We start from the raw sequence: 19,440 nt of genomic DNA on the forward strand, positions 1-19,440 counted from the left end.
AAATCTACCAACAGACTGTCTACCAAGACAGTTCATTTAGTTGCCAAATCATAAATCAGTCTGTTATTTAGCTGAAATAAAATGTAAAGGCTGGTAGTCTGATTTAGTCATGTGATGTATGGTCCATCAGGGAACTCACACAGGGAATGCTGAAGGCTTTAAGATCAGCACTCTGCTCAAACTGACCGAAACCAAAGCCAACAAGTCGAGAGTCACGCTGCTGCACCACATCCTGCAGGTAATGCTGGGAATACTACGAATACTGGGGAATACTGCAGTATTCTCATAATAATTCAGTTGCTGCTGTTTGTGACCCTTAGGAGGCTGAAGAGAATCACCCCGACCTGCTCAACCTGCCCGATGACCTGGAGATCTGTGCAAAGGCTGCTGGATAAACACATATAGGAGTTCAGTCACGTACAGACTGCTGGGTGGAGTCTGTGACGTGGTAGCTCAGGTGTTTCGCCTGCAGCGGTGTTAAATGTTGCCCTCTGACTCCACCTGCAGGCTCAGCTTGGACTCTATTCAGTCTGAAACAAACACTCTAAACAAACGGCTGAAAAACTCAGAGAGGAGCGTTTCCTCCTCATCTGACGACATGAAGGAGCAGTACCTGTCCACCATACAGGTGAGTCACTCAGGATGAGGCTGTCACCTTTACGGGCAGATAAATCCAGTCTGTACACTCACTGACACCGTTTTAGTGGGACAGACCTGCTGTTCCAGGTGAACTTACCTGTTGTTCTTATGTGGTGTTACCAGGAGAGCCTGCAGGCTGTTGAGCAGCTGCAACTCCTGCTGTCATCTGTGGAGGAGCAGAGGAAGCACCTGTCCGCCTACCTCTGTGAGGACAGCAGCAGCTTCTCCCTCGAAGAGCTCTTCAACACCATCAAGGCATTCAGAGACCTCTTCCTTCGAACCCTCAAGGTCAGCGCCAATCGCAGTGCGGCTCAGTCTGCAGGACTCATACCCTGCCGCACGTTTGCATGTGTCATTTAAACTATGTCTCAGCCAGCCAATCGGCTCTGACTTGAACCGTGACAAAGTGTGGTAGCTGCCACACATTAGTCCTGTTTCCCTGTAAATGTTAAGCTCCGCCCTCTCTGGGGGGCCGGTTAGCCTGCTGAAGTTTGAACTGTGTGTTCCTTTTATTCTTCGATCAGGAGAACGAAGGTCACAGGGAGCAGGAGAAGAGGAGGAAGAGGTTGGAGGAAGGGAGGAAACTGAGAGAAGAAGCCCCCACCAGAAAGATCAGTAAGTCAGACACCATTATTTCACCTTATATCCTCCCTCCTTAAATGGAGAGACAGGTGTCCCTCACCTGTCTCTCCAGGTGTGGCAGGTGAAGGACAGGTCAAGTACAAGTGGAGGGCAAGTGGAGAACAGGTGAGACATGTGAAGGGCCGGTGACGGACAGGTCGAGAATCAATAGCTGACATCAGCAACATCGTCGACAACCTGCTGGCCGAGATCAGGAAGGGCTGCAGGCTGAGGAAGACAAGGCCACGGGCAGAGCCGGACGGTGGGGTCGAAGGTGAGAGCCCGGCAGGACTTCTGCAGACTTTCTTGTCACTACTGCTCGTTTGATCAAGTTCTCCTTTTCAGGTCACCCCGGGGTCACGCAGATGTCACCGGCCCAAGACAAGCCAGATTTTCCCGAGAAGCCTCGGGAGGAGGTCCGGACTCCCACACATCCACCTGCTGGAACCAGACCAGAACCAGAGCCAGCAGAGCCAGACAGAGCTGCCTCAGAGCTCCAGGCCCTCGGTGAACGCCCCGCAGCTGAGGTCCAGGGTCCGGAGTCTGAAGTGGACACCAGACCGGCGCAGCAGGAAGTCCAGCACACAGCTGGTCAGCAGGATGTGACCCAGGTCAACAGGAGCAAAGATCCTAACCCGGAAGATTCTGCTCCCAGAACGCATCAAACACCTTAGACACCAGCCCAGCAGGTAGAGTGAGGCGCTGTGCTCTCTGCTTCAGGCTTTGAGCACGCTCAGTGCTGCTGTTTGTTTCTGAAACATGGAAATTTTAATGCTTCCTGTCCCACAGCCCACCCACACAGATCAAGTTGTGTTCAGTGTTTGCAGCAGAGTGACGGAGACTCGGCCGCAGAGTACAGTTGAGTGGAGTCGAGATTGCCATACCATGGTGATGTAGCCGGGTCAGTCTGGCTGTTGTGATGTAGCTCTGAGTCTATGAGGTCACTTCCTGTTCCTGAACATTAGTGTTTCCTGTGACATGGTGAGCTGAGGCTCAGGCTGTAAGGTCTCATCAAGACGATGATAGAACATCCTTTAGTGTTGATGATGAAATAAGCTTTATATCTAGAAACCGACCAATCGTATCCTCTCTTTGATCTCCAGAAGGCAGTGGTCACACAGGAAGAAAGCGTTTGAAGAAAAAGAAAAAATGCATCCTTCAGTGAGGTGAGCTCACCTGCAGCTGTGCATAAATCCACGTCAGCGGCGATTCACTGCTGTCCTTCACTCTAAAGCATTTCATTGGTCGAAATGTTTTTATGTTGTGGGATTTAAGGTCTTTTTTTAAATATCATTTATTATTTTATTCTTCTATGGTTCCAGGTACATGGGTCAGGACTTGTTTCTGTGGCGACAGGACTGGACCTGCAGGAGAACAAAGTGTTTAAAAGGGAAACACAATCATAAAGAACGAGGAAGCAGCAAGGATTCTGGGCGGAGCTTCCTGTGGCTGACTGATCTAACCCTCGCTCACCTCTCAGTGGCGCCGAAGTAACTGCGTCCATTTGTGATGTCAGCAAGGTTTCTGTGTGCACTTCCTGTCAGGTCGAGGCGCTGCACTGTCTCTGAGCTCAGGTGGTCTGATGTGGGTGGGGCTCAGAAAGCACAGCAAATAAACTCTTTCCAGGTTAATGCCACCTGCCTGCTCACCTGGTTTCTTGCAAAAGACCTTTTAGATTAAAAGCCTCGCATTGTTCCCGTGCAGGTGTTCAGGTTTTAGACTTTTCTGTTCTTATTGTTGATTAAAGTTCGCTGAGACTTTTACTGTTAGAATAAATGTTGTTCTAGCTCTTTGATGAGTCCTGTTTTTTGTTTGTTTGTTTGCTAAAGTACCGAACGGGACAGAAAAACAATCAGAATTGTCTGAGGGCCAGGAAAGATGCCCAACGGGTTTATTTCTTCAAGTGGAGAAAACGTGTCAATGTGATATTGGTCCACTTGATTGATCTTTATTATTATTATTATTATTTATTTATTTTAAGTTATTAAAAATTGGACAGACAATTAGACAGAAAAGGGGGAAAGAAAAACAGAGGGGATCGGGGGACAGTAAGAGAAGACACTGAGAAAATCCATTGGGTCACCTGTTAACAGAAGAAAAAAGAAAACAAACAACAAGAGAACAACACAAAACAGAGGTCAAAGCAACAACCTATCTACGTGTAAGTAACAGTAAATACTAAATATTGAATGTTGAGCAGCACGCAAGATCAACAGCGCACGATATGCTTTAAGGTAGCAGCCAAGGAAGATATAGTTTGTGTCTGTGAGCACCCATGTGTACAACCCCCAGACCCAGGAGATGTTACCCTTTTCCCTGGGGTGGAGGCAAGCAGCCCGCAGCCACAGGGAGGCCAAGCGTCCTGATGGTGTACAGAGAACAGGGGTTGTGAAGACCCCATACCTCACTCCGCTTGCTCATATGTCGTGTTGCTGCGTGCTCTTCTAAGCGAGCAGCTCCTGTGCTCACCTGACGGTCACCTGCAACAAGGAGCTGCTGTGATTGACGGAGCAGCAGCTCTCCGAGAACCAACATGTTGTTGGACTTTCAGTTCCAGGTTTTGAGCCACAAAGTACTCATTGCCATATGCAGTAATCTGATTGGTCAAATCTGAGCCTGTTTAGAAAAAATAACTCCCAGATGCATCCACCCATGATGGATGTTTCTTTTTCAATCACTATGTGCTAAAAGACCTCCCTGCACTGAATCATACTTGTTATCAATCTCTGGCTCTCTTTCACAGCATGTCTTTTGTACTGTCTTCCTTCTCTCACCCTAACCAGTCGCGGCAGATGGCCGCCCTCTCACTGAGCCTGGTTCTGCTGGAGGTTTCTTCCTGTTAAAAGGGAGTTTTTCCCTCCCACTGTCGCTAAAGTGCTTGCTCATAGGAGGTCATATGACTGCTGGGTTATTGTAAGGTCTACCTTACAATATGAAGCGCCTTGAGCTTGTATAAATAAAACTGAATTAGTGTACACCCCCCCAACATACACACACACACACGCACACAGCGCAGGTAAGCAGCTGAGTCACATGTGAGGTAGACTCTTCATCTGCAGCTCACAGACGGTCACACGCAGAGCCATGAACCGGAGACGTGCACGTGCTTATTCCCGCGTTTACTTTTTTTCTTTTTCTTTTTTTACAATAGATGACGTCATCATCCTCATCCCCATGTCAGCGTTGCGGTGACGTCACGCAAAACCGGCGCTTCCCGTACTGAAGCGACGGCGCTCCAAATCATGTGACCTCTGCCCGGCGCACGCTGAGCTGATCGATCAGAAGAATCTGTGCTGATTACCGATGAGCGGGTCTTCCGAAAACCCTCACACTGCCAAGCGCGCGACCGGAAACCGACCCGCCTTCACAATAAGAGTAGGCCGAGGGCAGCCGTTCCGTCATGGTCACACCTGCAGTCAGGTGTGCTGTGACGAAGTTACTCGCGTGGTCACACTTTTTACTCGTACATGAGTTATCCTCCATCATCGCTCCTCAGCAGACCAACGCTGAGGGGGCCGTGCTTTTCCGTGCTCAAGTCTTACAGTATGTAAAAGGGACTCTGAGCTGCTCTCCGGTTTAAGTCTTGCTGGATCATGCAGGTCTGACTTGCCACTTACACAGCCATTCGACTCAGTCGTGTGAGGTGTGCACCGCTGGATTGGCTCAGCACACACCATCCCTATCGGTACAATCTGCAGAATCCTGCCTACCACGTGACTTTAGCCAGCAGGTGAACCACTGTTTCATTTTAATCAATGGCTAGTTTTGTGTGAACAAAAACAACATGAAAATTCAGTCTGACTCACCGAAATTACAACATAGTGCCTCTGAGTCTAACTACTGACCACTGCCAAGCCAAATGTATGATAACAGAGCTCCACAGCGCCCTCTGCTGTGGCAGTACCAGGTAATTTGACAGCCAGCCCCGGTGTGCCTGCCTCAGACTCGGTCAGTGCTGCAGTGGACTGTAATATTCTATTTTTTCTAATAAAACCTGTTCGAACCTCACTGGGCATGTTATCAGGTGCGGGCTTTAATTGTGAAGGTCTCGGCAGCTCTTCCGGTGCGGTGGTCGCTGTCGCGGTGCGTGTTGACGCAGCGGGTGCGTCAGGAGGAGATGTTGTAGAGCATCATCGGAGCCGAGCCCTACGGTGGCCCCTAGAGACAAAGCACGTACAAACTCCAAAACACTTACAAAATCCAAAACACGTGCAAAATCCAAAACACATGCAAGCTCCAAAACACTTACAAAATAAAAAACACATGCAAAAGACAAAACACGTACAAAATACAAAACACGTGCAAACTCCAAAGCACTTACAAAATCCAAAACACGTGCAAACTCCAAAACACGTACAAAATACAAAACACATGCAAACTCCAAAACACGTACAAAATACAAAACACATGCAAAAGACAAAACACGTACAAAATACAAAAAACATGCAAAAGACAAAACACGTACAAAATACAAAACACATGCAAACTCCAAAACACGTACAAAATACAAAACACATGCAAAATCCAAAACACGTGCAAAATCCAAAACACGTGCAAACTCCAAAACACGTACAAAATACAAAACACATGCAAAAGACAAAACACGTACAAAATACAAAAAACATGCAAAAGACAAAACACGTACAAAATACAAAACACGTGCAAACTCCAAAGCACTTACAAAATCCAAAACACGTGCAAACTCCAAAACACGTACAAAATCCAAAACACATGCAAACTCCAAAACACATACAAAATACAAAACACGTGCAAAATACAAAACACGTGCAAAATACAAAACACGTGCAAACTCCAAAACACGTACAAAATCCAAAACACATGCAAAATACAAAACACGTGCAAAATACAAAACACGTGCAAAATACAAAACACGTGCAAACTCCAAAACACGTGCAAACTCCAAAACACATGCAAAATACAAAACACGTGCAAAATACAAAACACGTGCAAAATACAAAACACATGCAAAATACAAAACACGTACAAAATACAAAACACATGCAAACTCCAAAACACGTGCAAACTCCAAAACACATGCAAAATCCAAAACACAACGGAAGTGCTCTAGGACGCTAGGGGCAGTGTTGAGCTTTTGTTACCTAGTAACTACACAAGCCAGGAAGTACCAATGACCGGATTTGGGGTCTGCAGCCTTAAAGGCCGCATTTTAAGGCCGATTATGTCACAGCGACACGACAAAGACTGTCCCAATTCAAAGGCTGCTCGAAATGCGGCCCTCAAATGCGTCCTTAATTTCCCTGAATTTTAAGGATGGGTCTGTGTAGCCTTCATGGCCCAACATATCCCAGACTTCATAGCGCGGCGGTGGTTTGGATAATTTTGCCGAAAAAAAACGGCGGAAGCGGAGCGGACGAAGAGTAAACTTCCAGAAGTAAGTACTGAATATTATGTCACTTATTTATGCGCAAATGTTTTTATAATGAAGAACATTAAAACATTACTGTTGGCAACATGTCGGGAAAGTTATGTGACATTAGCGACGTTTGTACTAACTTGGTTTTAAAGCCTTCACTTCAAAATATTCGCCGTTCAATAGCTGACTTTAATCTTACAGAGAATGTGATGATTTTATGCATAATTAAAGTCAGTCATGTCAGTCAGCTGACGGTTCACTCGTTAAGCTGAAAGAAAGATGCTTTAATCACAGCAGTCACACATGTGTCCACTGTACCATCTGGGAACTCTTCTTGTTTAGCACTCGTAATGACACAAACACTAAATCCTCCTTCTCTGGTGCTGTTTTGTAGCAGTGTGTACACCTGAGACTGTCACCTGTCTGTCCTGCACTCTCTCTCTGTTTCTTTCTCTCTGATTGTGGAATAAAAGTATGAACATGTATTTATAAGTTACACTTGTGTTTGAATCCTGCAGCTTATCACACATTTGATTTCTATGTGTGACACCTGCAAGTGTCCAGAGTGAGGACAGGCTGAGGGACCCACTGCTGCACATCATCTGTGAGGCTTTGCACCCCTGATGATCCACCAGGACAAACTCAGCAGTATGTGAGGAAGAGGAGGAGGAAGAGCCAGCAGCAGCTGACAGATGGAGAGAATAGACAGACTGTTCCCTGTTTGTGAAGGACTGCTAGAAAAGTTTAAAATAACTAATTGTCTGTCCTGAATCAGTCTTATTAGGTAATGTTCAAATAATTTTATCATTCCAGTGTTTCCAGTGTGGGAGAAAGTACTCAGGGCCTTCAAGTTACGCACTATGAAAGGCAGCAACAAGTTTAATGTTCAGAAACCTAAAGTCTGTATCAGCAGCAGAATGGAACTAAAAATAAATGTTTGTTTCAGTTCTATGAAGCTTTGAGTATTTTGGATCAGTAGCACTGCTGTGTTTGTTGCATCATATTGCTGTAATTGTTTATATGCTTTATATATTCTGAGCTAAGTTGATCTATAGTGTTACATCATATTCTATAAGGATGTTATGTGTTTGTAGACTTTCTGCCCAGTTTGACCCATTTAGCAGACGTCAGCCTGTTTAAAGCTCTGATATCTATTCTGTATGACTTACAGCAGTTATGACATGGTCTGATTTTCTCACCCAATAAAGGAATATTTAATACATCAGTCTACTCTTCATTTTATCAGAAACATATATATATCATGTATATCTCATGCACATATCTTTCCACGTAGCACTTTTAATTCTTATCCCTACTTTTATTTTTTTCCATGTCTATTTAAGTGCTATTTATGACACTATGTTTGCACTGAAGCACCGCAGCAATTTCCTAATGTTGTAAACCTGCTCAACATTTGGCAATAAACCCCATTCTGATTCTGATATATTGTACATATATTTATTAGTTTCAGATGTAGCCATTCTTGTATTTTGCTTGTTTACATTATTGTATTTTGCACAACTCTGTTGCTTGTGAAGTATGGAAGAAATATAGTATCATCAGAATTCAAGTATTTTTAGACATTGAATTTATGACACTGAATTTTTATCCTCCAAATTTCCCTGCAAAAATATTCACCTGCAAAAATTCACCTGCAAAAAATTCACCTGCAAAAATTCACCTGCAAAAAATCACCTGAAAAAAATTCACCTGCAAAAATTCACCTGAAAAAAATTCACCTGCAAAAATTCACCTGAAAAAAATTCACCTGCAAAAATTCAACTGCAAAAGTGATGAACTTTAATGACCCAAGCCAGAGCAATCAGCACCAGATCGAGTCAAGTGGCTCTCAGCCAATTAAATTATGCTGTTTGATCACATGACACCGTTAGCCAGCAGTGTGTCTCCTAAAAGAGAGCTGTTTAAAGGTGAGTGATTAAGTTTTTCTCCTAAATAGAGATCATTACAGAACGCCTAGTCCTACTTAAAATCCCATTTATTATTATTTTTTTTTTATCATCTACTCGAACTAAGGAAAACGTTTGACTAACTCAAAGACAATGTCCACGCCTCCCCTGCCTGACTGCAGAGGCAGTTTTGAATTTAGGAGCGCCAAGATGGCAGCGGCAAACCCTGGCGGCTCTCCGGTGAGTATATATATTTTTTTATCTTCAAGTTTGTCTTTTGAAACCTTAATTTTATTTAAATCCGTTGCTCACGTATAAAGTACACAGACGGGGTCTTTGCTGAACTCGTCTGAGGCGTGTCTCACTAAGCGCTACATGCTAGCATCCTGCTAACCGAGCTACCCTTTACATGCTGTGCTTTAGAAAATAGGATACTCGTTAAAAAAAATACTCCGCAGATATTGATAGATAAACGAACACTGCAAATATAATGTTGGAAAAGAGAACGGCCTTTGGTGAAGGGGTAAAATACACCATGAATAAAGCCATAGAGTGAATGGCTGCCATGGTTGCAGAACAGCCTGATTTAATGACAAGAATGGGGAAGAGTGAGGTGAAGTGAACCACAGCCACAAAACACGGTCAGACAAGGCGGCAAAAGGGCAGTGATCTGTCCGTCAGTATGAAGTTGGTGTGTGCTTTGGTGAACAAAAACTCCAGACTGGTAGCAGGAAGATGGGAGACTCGTGTTTCACTGGAATAGTGGTGAATTAAAACATCCTTTGTTGGGGACATTTCGGTGTAAATGCATCCATACAGGCAAGACAGAGGCAGACTAGACAGTGAAGAAAACAAGGCAAACATTAGAAATATAAAAATGGAAATATAGGATGAGTCGGGGATGAGTTCCTGCCCCAAGTGGAGGAGTTCAAGTATCTCGGGGTCTTGTTCGCGAGTGATGGGAGAAGGGAGCCGGAGATCGACAGACGGATTGGGGCTGCAGCTGCAGTAATGCGGACGCTGCACCGGTCCGTCGTGGTGAAGAGGGAGCTGAGTGTAAAAGCGAAGCTCTCAATTTACCGGTCGATCTACGTCCCTACCCTCACCTATGGCCACGAGCTGTGGGTAGTGACCGAAAGAACGAGATCGCGGATACAAGCGGCAGAAATGAGCTTCCTCCGAAGGGTGGCTGGCCTCTCCCTTACAGATAGGGTGAGAAGGTCGGCCATCCGGGAGGGGCTCAGAGTAGAGCAGCTGCTGCTCCACATCGAAAGGAGCCAGCTGAGGTGGTTCGGGCATCTGACAAGGATGCCCCCTGGGCGCCTCCTGGGTGAGGTGTTCCAGGCATGTCCCACCGGGAGGAGGCCCCAGGGAAGACCCAGGACATGCTGGAGAGATTATATCTCTCGGCTGGCCTGGGAACGCCTTGGTATTCCCCCGGATAAGCTGGAGGAGGTGGCTGGGGAGAGGGAGGTCTGGGCCTCTTTGCTTAGGCTGCTGCCCCCGCGACCCGGCCTCGGATAAAGCGGATGAAGATGGATGGATGGAAATATAAGATTAATATAACATACAATTAGGGAAAATGTAAGGAACACAATGTAAATGATATTGTAAAGTCATTAAAACAGCATACTCTGATTAAAAGAAACACATAATTGTGTAGGATAATAACAATAATAATGTTAAAAAACATGTGCAAGATGGGTATGTATACTTGTAGCCAGAATACTATAAAGTTGTAGCATGCCAGACCATCTTGATTGAATGTAACTTCGCTCCACACAAGTTTTATGGTAGACATATTCATATTGGTATCTAATAAATGATTAATTCTTAGATTTTATCGAACGTTAATTTATAAATTGTTTCTGTCTTTATGTGTTTGTTTCAGATTATGCAAGATGAAATTATTCAGTCAGCAAGACACTTGCTGCAGTTGCTGACATCATCCAACTGAACTGCTGCTGTGATGAATCAGAATACAAGGTTTACTTTAGCAAGACTTATGAGTTAATGCTACATTTAACTAAATTGTTATATATTTTTTGTGTCCAATATTGTCTCCATATGATTTTGTTTTTTGCAACATCTTGCAGAGAACAGAGTCAAGGTACCAGCTTGGTCAACCCTAAAAGACCATCTGTTCAATGACCAGGTGAAAAAGTCATAAACTAAACACTCTGCATGAGCATGGAATTTAGGATGCAACTTTATATCTTACCTGCTCTACACTCAGGGCTTGAATTACAACAACAGTCAATCGCATAAAAAAAATACTTTTGGTAGTTCTGTGTCTCTGTCTCTCTCCTCCAAACCCAGATGGCTGCTGGTACTGAACCGGGTTCTGGTTCTGCTGGAGGTTTCTTCTTGTTAAAGGGGAGTTTTTCCTCTGCACTGTCACTTCATGCTGCTCAGTGTGAGGGATTGTTGAGGTTGAGTCCATATGTCCTGCGAACAACTGCTGGGCAATGACACCATGCAATCTTCTGGGATTCCTTGGATAGAAAACCTGTGAACTGCACTTGTCCTTGGTCTTCACAGCTCACCTTTTTACTGTTTATTGAATCAAAATGCTCCAGTGACATGGATTCTACATTGTAACTGATGTGATGTTCTATAAAGTGGTTTTAATAAAAAAAAAAGGCAAAAATTAGTTTGTTTCTTTATTCAATTTTTGAACAGTGATACTCATTCAGTAAATGCAAATCATTTACATGGCAGTGCACTACAGGCATAAATCTAGACCCCTAGATAAAACATGATGGCATTATAGCAGTGACAACTCCTCCACAGTAGCAGGTGGGATTTCTTTTTTGAGGACGGCTCCTTTTACCTGTCACTACAGATGGTCTGTTTATGTTTTGATCAAGAGCCTTTTTTGGGCAGCTGAAGAGGAGAAGTCTATCTTATGGCCAACCTCTGACTGTATCTTGGTCACATTACCCAGCAAAACCCAGTATGCAGGTTCACCTGTAACAGTCCTTGTGCCACAGATCAACACTGTTGCTTCTACATTAAACAGAAGAGCAGTGACGTGGGTGCAGGTCTCCGTGACTCCGGCCTTGCAGGTGCAGCGGGCGGCTTCAGCCTTCCCTGTGATGCTCACAATGACCCATGGCTGCAATGCTGGTTCATTCAGTCTTTGAGAGTGCAGTACCTGAAACACACACACAAAGTTCTTGTCTTTAAATGAACTATGAGCCAAGGCTGACATAAATGTTTTATCTACTTAATCATTAATGTAACAGTGTTTAGAAAGTTAGCACATGTAATTTTTCATTTCTTTATGTGTCCATCTATAGAACGCTGCATGTTATATTCTAAATCTGCCTGTTCTGTCAGAAACCTGCCTGCAGAAAATGAACCTAAAGGATGTAATCACTTTCAAGATGGAGAAAGCATAAAGTGACAATTATGAATCACTTAATATGATAAGGAGATTCTGCAGGTCATTAATCAATGTATAAAATTAAAATAAAATGCATTTTTAGTGACACAAGATACAAATATGGAAGCAAGATGTATAATCGCTCAGTTTGGGGAAATTGTGGGTAGCCTGCAAGAGCCTCAACTTCTCCATACCCACAATGTGCAACAAATGGGCACAGCTGATCTTCAACAGTGGAACATCGGCCAGTTACTTCCAACTTTAACGCAGCTTGTAGTCTTGGAGAGCAGCACACCAAAACTGCATGCACAACTTCTGCTAACAGTGGAAACGGATTAAGAAATCCATGCAAACAGATTCATAAACCGAAAGAATATTATTTTACAGGATTAATGATCATATCAGCCGCTGGCTGATCACAAACCCTGAGGGTGTATACGAGAAGCAGAAGAAGCAGAGGGAATATCCAGTTTAAGTTTAGATAGTATTTGTAAAGATATTGACCATATCCTTTTCTGAAAGTGTGGATATAATGGATGGGGTAAGGTACTGACATGCTACAACTTTATAGTTGTTAAATTCTGGCTACAAGTATACATACCCATCTTGTACATGTTTTTTTTTATTATTATTATTGTTATTATTATTATTATTATCCTACCCAATTATGTGTTTCTTTTAATCAGAGTATGCTGTTTTAATGACTTTACAATATCATTTACATTGTGTTCCTTACATTTTCCCTAATTGTATGTTATATAGGGATGGGTATTGATAAGATTTTAACGATTCCGATTCCATTTTCGATTCTGTTTAACGATTCGATTCCTTATCGATTCTCTTATCGATTCATTTTTTTAAAAAAGGAGAACACTAAAGTCGATTAGCTTAGAACTGTGTTTTATATCTTCTCTTTGAACAAGATAGAAATTTAGGAGTAACATGGCCTTACAAACCCAACAGTGAGATCTTAAGAGATCCACAGCCTACGGCTCTTCAATGGGGTGTCACAGGGTCCCCAGGAAAAAAAATGTATATGTAAAATAATAAAATAAATATTCTCCTGTAGCAATAACAAAGTTTAACATAAATTATTCTGTAGCAATTACACAAGAATATCCAGTAATGTCCCTGCCTACAATTAAACACATGCACTTACCAAAGTGAAATCGGGGGCATCTGCTGTGGCAAATGGGTGCAAGCCTTTGACCACAAACTTAGACACTGCTCGGTGACATTCGTCTATCCTGGCCTGAAAGGAGACGCTACCGGTAGACTGCAGCGAGAACTGCCAGCATCTGAGCCAGCCAGACTCTGTCTCTCTCATCATGGTTATCTAAATGCAACGCACAGTAATAGCAGGTTTTGTAATAAGGTAAATCGCGCTAACATAATGTGCAATGCTAATTGATTAGTTACCTGCAGTATTAACGGGAGAGGACGTGGAAACGCTACCGCTGCTGCTGGGTTGAGCTTCGCTAGTCCGGAGCGGATCAAAAACACAACATTCGTTGAACGCAATCGCGTGTTTTTTGAGCAAATGCTTTTGCATGTTCGTAGTGTTTCCTCCCTTTGATGAAATCTCTACTTTGCAAGTATTGCACGTTGCCCTGTTGTCATCCTTTCTCATAAAGTGTAACCAAACTTTTGAGCGTTTGTGCCACTCAGGCGCCGTGTTTCCTACTGGGTAAAAGACGCTACTCAACGTGATGACGTCATTCGGGGCGACTGGAATCGATAAGGGAATCGTTTATAAAAGTGCCAAACGATTCCAAGGAATTGAAACAGTGGGAACCGGTTCTCAACAAGAACCGGTTTTCGATACCCATCCCTAATGTTATATTAATCCTATATTTCCATCCATCCATCTTCATCCGCTTTATCCGAGGCCGGGTCGCGGGGGCAGCAGCCTAAGCAAAGAGGCCCAGACCTCCCTCTCCCCAGCCACCTCCTCCAGCTTATCCGGGGTAATACCAAGGCGTTCCCAGGCCAGCCGAGAGATATAATCTCTCCAGCGTGTCCTGGGTCTGCCCCGGGGCCTCCTCCCGGTGGGACATGCCTGGAACACCTCACCCAGGAGGCGCCCAGGGGGCATCCTTGTCAGATGCCCGAACCACCTCAGCTGGCTCCTTTCGATGTGGAGCAGCAGCTGCTCTACTCTGAGCCCCTCCCGGATGGCCGACCTTCTCACCCTATCTCTAAGGGAGAGGCCAGCCACCCTTCAGAGGAAGCTCATTTCTGCCGCTTGTATCCGCGATCTCGTTCTTTCGGTCACTACCCACAGCTCGTGGCCATAGGTGAGGGTAGGGACGTAGATCGACCGGTAAATTGAGAGCTTCGCTTTTACACTCAGCTCCCTCTTCACCACGACGGACCGGTGCAGCGTCCGCATTACTGCAGCTGCAGCCCCAATCCGTCTGTCGATCTCCGGCCCCCTTCTCCCATCACTCGCGAACAAGACCCCGAGATACTTGAACTCCTCCACTTGGGGCAGGAACTCATCCCCGACTCATCCTATATTTCCGTTTTTATATTTCTAATGTTTGCCTTGTTTTCTTCACTGTCTAGTCTGCCTCTGTCTTGCCTGTATGGATGCATTTACACCGAAATGTCCCCAACAAAGGATGTTTTAATTCACCACTATTCCAGTGAAACACGAGTCTCCCATCTTCCTGCTACCAGTCTGGAGTTTTTGTTCACCAAAGCACACACCAACTTCATACTGACGGACAGATCACTGCCCTTTTGCCGCCTTGTCTGACCGTGTTTTGTGGCTGTGGTTCACTTCACCTCACTCTTCCCCATTCTTGTCATTAAATTAGGCTGTTCTGCAACCATGGCAGCCATTCACTCTATGGCTTTATTCATGGTGTATTTTACCCCTTCACTAAAGGCCGTTCTCTTTTCCAACATTATATTTGCAGTGTTCGTCTATCTATCAATATCTGCGGAGTATTTTTTTTAACGAGTATCCTATTTTCTAAAGCACAGCATGTAAAGGGTAGCTCGGTTAGCAGGATGCTAGCATGTAGCGTTTAGTGAGACACGCCTCAGACGAGTTCAGCAAAGACCCCGTCTGTGTACTTTATACGTGAGCAACGGATTTAAATAAAATTAAGGTTTCAAAAGACAAACTTGAAGATAAAAAAATATATATACTCACCGGAGAGCCGCCAGGGTTTGCCGCTGCCATCTTGGCGCTCCTAAATTCAAAACTGCCTCTGCAGTCAGGCAGGGGAGGCGTGGAAATTGTCTTTGAGTTAGTCAAACGTTTTCCTTAGTTCAAGTAGATGATAAAAAAAAAAAATAATAAATGGGATTTTAAGTAGGACTAGGCGTTCTGTAATGATCTCTATTTAGGAGAAAAACTTAATCACTCACCTTTAAACAGCTCTCTTTTAGGAGACACACTGCTGGCTAACGGTGTCATGTGATCAAACAGCATAATTTAATTGGCTGAGAGCCACTTGACTCGATCTGGTGCTGATTGCTCTGGCTTGGGTCATTAAAGTTCATCACTTTTGCAGTTGAATTTTTGCAGGTGAATTTTTTTCAGGTGAATTTTTGCAGGTGAATATTTTTGCAGGGAAATTTGGAGGATAAAAATTCAGTGTCATAAATTCAATGTCTAAAAATACAGAGGAGCTTCATCTATCCTTCAGCTGTGTCTGCAAGAGCTCCTGCATACAAAACCCAGTGCTCAAACTCCAAACTCTCACTTCATCTGTTCGTGTGGTTCACACAAAAGTATTGACAGTACTGATGATACTGCAGTATATGTGCAGAAAAACACTAAAACTGAAGTTTTAATGTCAGTGACTCTCACCTGTGCGAGTGTGTGAGATCATGTGGTCATTTGACAGTTGGATATTTCCTGTTAGAAATAAGAAATATCTTTAACCCGTTCCCAGGAAACAGAATCATCTCTGAGCCGTTATTTCAAATTAGAAGTTTTATAAAGCGCTCGTGTTTTATTTTCTGCTGGTCAGTGCTTTAGTTCAACTTTTAACTCTAAAGATGAAATGAACAGTTGATTTGCTCATGCTCTGTGTTTTTAATAAATATCACATATTTGACTGCATGACCCCGTTTCTGTGCCGAACCTCTGTAATCAGAGCACTGTGAATAAAAATGTCTGTAGGAGTTCATTCAGTGCTTAATTGAAAGTTGAAGGTGTTTGAACTTCAGACTCAGGCTGGTGTGGACAACCTGCAGGTCCTTTTGGACCTGACTACACACCTGCAGGTGCCTCAGCTGTCAGGATTCAAACACACACAAATCAGTAAGAGCAGGATCGTCTGAAATTACTCATTTTGTCTGATTAAATATTTAAAATCTGTCACGGTGGCACAACAGGCCCGCACAAACCCACCTGTATCACCTGCCTCTGTCTTGATTTCCCAGGATGCTCTGGGGTTTCTCAGCAGGCCTGTGAAGATGAGTGTGACATCATGGTTCCTGGTAAGCAGTTCGGGGACTCGACACCGCCTCCCCCGAGAGATGATTTTTGTGGGCCGAGAGGACTGCGAGCTGATGCTTCAGGTGAGGCTGACCTGTGCAGGTGTTCGGGTTAGTAGAAATTGCCTCCCTCTAGGTTGGTCTGAAAAAGGAAGTTGTAATGGTGTCTTGTTTGAGTCGCAGTGAAAGTAAGCAAAAAGAGTTGTATGTGTGTGTGTCTCAGTCTCGCAGTGTGGACAAACAGCACGCTGTCATCAACTACAACCCGACCACTGATGAACACCTGGTGAAGGACCTGGGCAGCCTCAATGGGGTGAGCCATACACAACATATCAGTACATTATCATAGGTATCCACCAATCAGCAGCAAACACAGGTGGGGGGTGGTGATGCCTAAAGTCACAGGTCACAGGGTGGCTGTAGCTCAGGTGGCAGAGCAGGTCAGCCCCTAATCAGAAGGTCGGTGGTTCGATCCCAGGCTGCATCCTGGCTGCATGCCAAATATCCTTGGGCAAGATACTAACCCCGTGTTTGCCTACTGGTGGTGGTCAGAGGGCCCGGTGGCGCCTGTGTCCGGCAGCCTCACCTCTGTCAGTGCGCCCCAGGGCAGCTGTGGCTACAATGTAGCTTGCTATCACCAGTGTGTGTGTGTGTGTGTGTGTGAATGGGTGAATGACTGAATGTAGTGTAAAGCGCTTTGGGGTCCTATGGACTAGAAAAGCGCTATACAAATGCAGGCCATTTACAGTACAAAGATTTTTTTTTTTTTTTATTAACTTAAAAAAATTTAATTCCACTTTAATTTAAACAGGCAAGAACTGTAAAATCACAAAAGAGTGAAAACCTTCAGAGTGGACTTCAGGATCATAATCAGAAACTTTCACCTGGACGTTTGTTTGTTTGTTTCCTGCAGACAACGACCTTCGGATTCCTGATCAGACCTACATCACCCTCAAACTGTCCGACATCATCCGCTTCGGATACGATATCCTTCAGACGCACACACGCACTGTTTGTGTGCGTGTCTGTGCGCGCGTGTGTGTTTCTGTGCGTGTGTGTGTGTGTGTGATAATTTTAATATTTTTCTGAGCTGTTGTTCACATTCTCACGTCTATGTTCTGGAGAAAAGTCAACACAAAGTCCCAGAGGAGGCCCTAAAGGTTGGTGTTTGTGGGTGTGTGTTTTCTATTGTACAAATTACTGCATAGAGGGTGTTATTTAATTTCCTTGTTTAACTGCATTTAGTTTGCATTTCCAAAACTACTCAGAGCGTCATGAATTTCTCATGACTACACACAGCATGTACAGTACCGTGAGCACATGCAGTACCGTGAGTACATGCAATTTGCAGTACCTTGAGTACGTTTGCCTCATTCTTCTGTTTCAGCATGAGAAGTACAGCAGTCAGCTGCAGATGAGCCTAAAGCCTTCAGAGGGGAAGAAGAGTGACGTGGATGAGCGGGCGAGAGGCGAGAAAGCGCAGAGTACCAAGAGCCTCGCTCAGGGTAACAATAATACAGCAACAGTACTGGCAGTAAATATACTGTGTATCAAATGTACTCCTAACAATACTGGGCGTAATACAAGCAATAACACAAAATTTTGACATCACACAGGGTCAAAAATATACTGCACTGTACAAAACATAATGTATCACAAAACCCTGCACCAGACCTAGACAAACCACAATACACAATTGAAGGCATGTGCTTGTATTATTTTGGCCAATCTTAGTAGTGTTTCAGCCTCACTGGATGGAATGCTAAGCAATTTTCCTCTCATTCATACACATGTGCTAACATGCATGTCTTGCCTGCAGAGCTGCTTGGGCGGCTGAATGTCTTGCTCAAGGCAATGTGGACTGGAGGAACCAAGGACTTAAACTGCCATCTACTACTGTCTACTGCTCTACCTGCTGAGCCACAGCTGCTGAAAGACAGCAGGAGAGGCAGGTGGAGCCACAGGAGTGTTACAGCGTAAAACAAACACACACAAGCTCAGGCACACTCAACCAGCCAATATACAAGAAGGGCCTCCAGTACACTAGATCTTCATTTCCCTCTGCTTTTAATTTAAATTCCTGTACTCTAAATATTTCCTGTCATACCACAAAAATAAAGATCCAGTGCTTTGGCCTGTAGGGCTGTCCATCACATCGCATCATATCACATCACAGTTTTGTCAAATATCTCCTTCCAGCACCATCTGTCCTTGATGCCCAGACAAGCAAACGTGGCTCCGTAGGAGCTTTCTCTTCACTGAGACCAGAATATGATCAGAATAGGATAGCTATGCTCTCGCTGTCCACAGCCTTCAGTCACAAATTGTTACTGTCACTCACTTCTGAGGAATTTACCACCGGAGAATCAGAATCACCACATCCCCATAAGTCATCATCTTCTCTGTAATTCTGTTTGTGGATTTATTGGCTGTGTGTGTGTGTGTGTGTGTGTGTGTGTGTGTGTGTGTGTGTGTGTGTGTGTGTGTGTGTGTGTGTGTGTGTGTGTGTGTGTGTGTGTGTGTGAGAGAGAGAGAGATTAATGAGGGTGATAAAGGAACTGTAGGCCTCCATATTTCCTGAGTGATCAAAGGAGCTGCTCTGATGAGTCAGAAAGAGCCACCGTCCCCACTGTGCAGCATACTCAGCGTTTCCATACATCTGACATCCAGCTGTGTTTTTGTCATTTATTTTGGGGGAGTTTATCTCATTAAAACAGGTCTCAGGAAGAGTCAGCACTGATAACAGAAGGACTCTGTCACACACACACACATGCAAACAAATATATTTGTACATGAGTGATGCAAAAATTGTTCTACAACTCTCCGCTTTAAAACAGAACTCACAAGGCCTCGGTCAAAGTTTAGTTCATGTTAAACAAAAGGCTGCAATGCTCACAAATACACAGGACACAAAGGTTTCAGCAATGTTGCGCACAGTCCTCGGCCTCCTGTGATGTGTGGTGCAGTCTTGCGGTGTAAACACCCGGTGTCCACATGTTTTATGACTGTAGCTGACAGTAACTGTAAACACA

At 44.3% G+C, this 19,440-nt stretch overlaps 2 long non-coding RNA genes across 3 annotated transcripts; both read left to right on the forward strand.

Annotated features, from left to right (window-relative positions):
- Window positions 1-8,454: 8,454 nt before the first annotated feature.
- On the forward strand, window positions 8,455-11,212 carry LOC145421264 (uncharacterized). Of its 2 annotated transcripts, XR_013902597.1 has the most exons (3): window positions 8,525-8,583; window positions 8,745-8,802; window positions 10,454-11,212. It is a non-coding gene; the product is annotated as an uncharacterized LOC145421264 (long non-coding RNA). The 2 variants fall into 2 exon arrangements; XR_013902596.1 differs by having other exon boundaries at window positions 8,455-8,802.
- Window positions 11,213-15,348: 4,136 nt separating this feature from the next.
- LOC145421265 (uncharacterized) lies at window positions 15,349-18,005 on the forward strand. Its single transcript, XR_013902598.1, has 3 exons — window positions 15,349-16,492; window positions 16,632-17,568; window positions 17,796-18,005. It is a non-coding gene; the product is annotated as an uncharacterized LOC145421265 (long non-coding RNA).
- The last annotated feature ends 1,435 nt before the right edge of the window (window positions 18,006-19,440 follow it).

Source organism: Astatotilapia calliptera, chromosome 17 (genome assembly GCF_964374335.1).
Source record: "Astatotilapia calliptera chromosome 17, fAstCal68.1, whole genome shotgun sequence".
NCBI lineage: Eukaryota > Metazoa > Chordata > Actinopteri > Cichliformes > Cichlidae > Astatotilapia > Astatotilapia calliptera.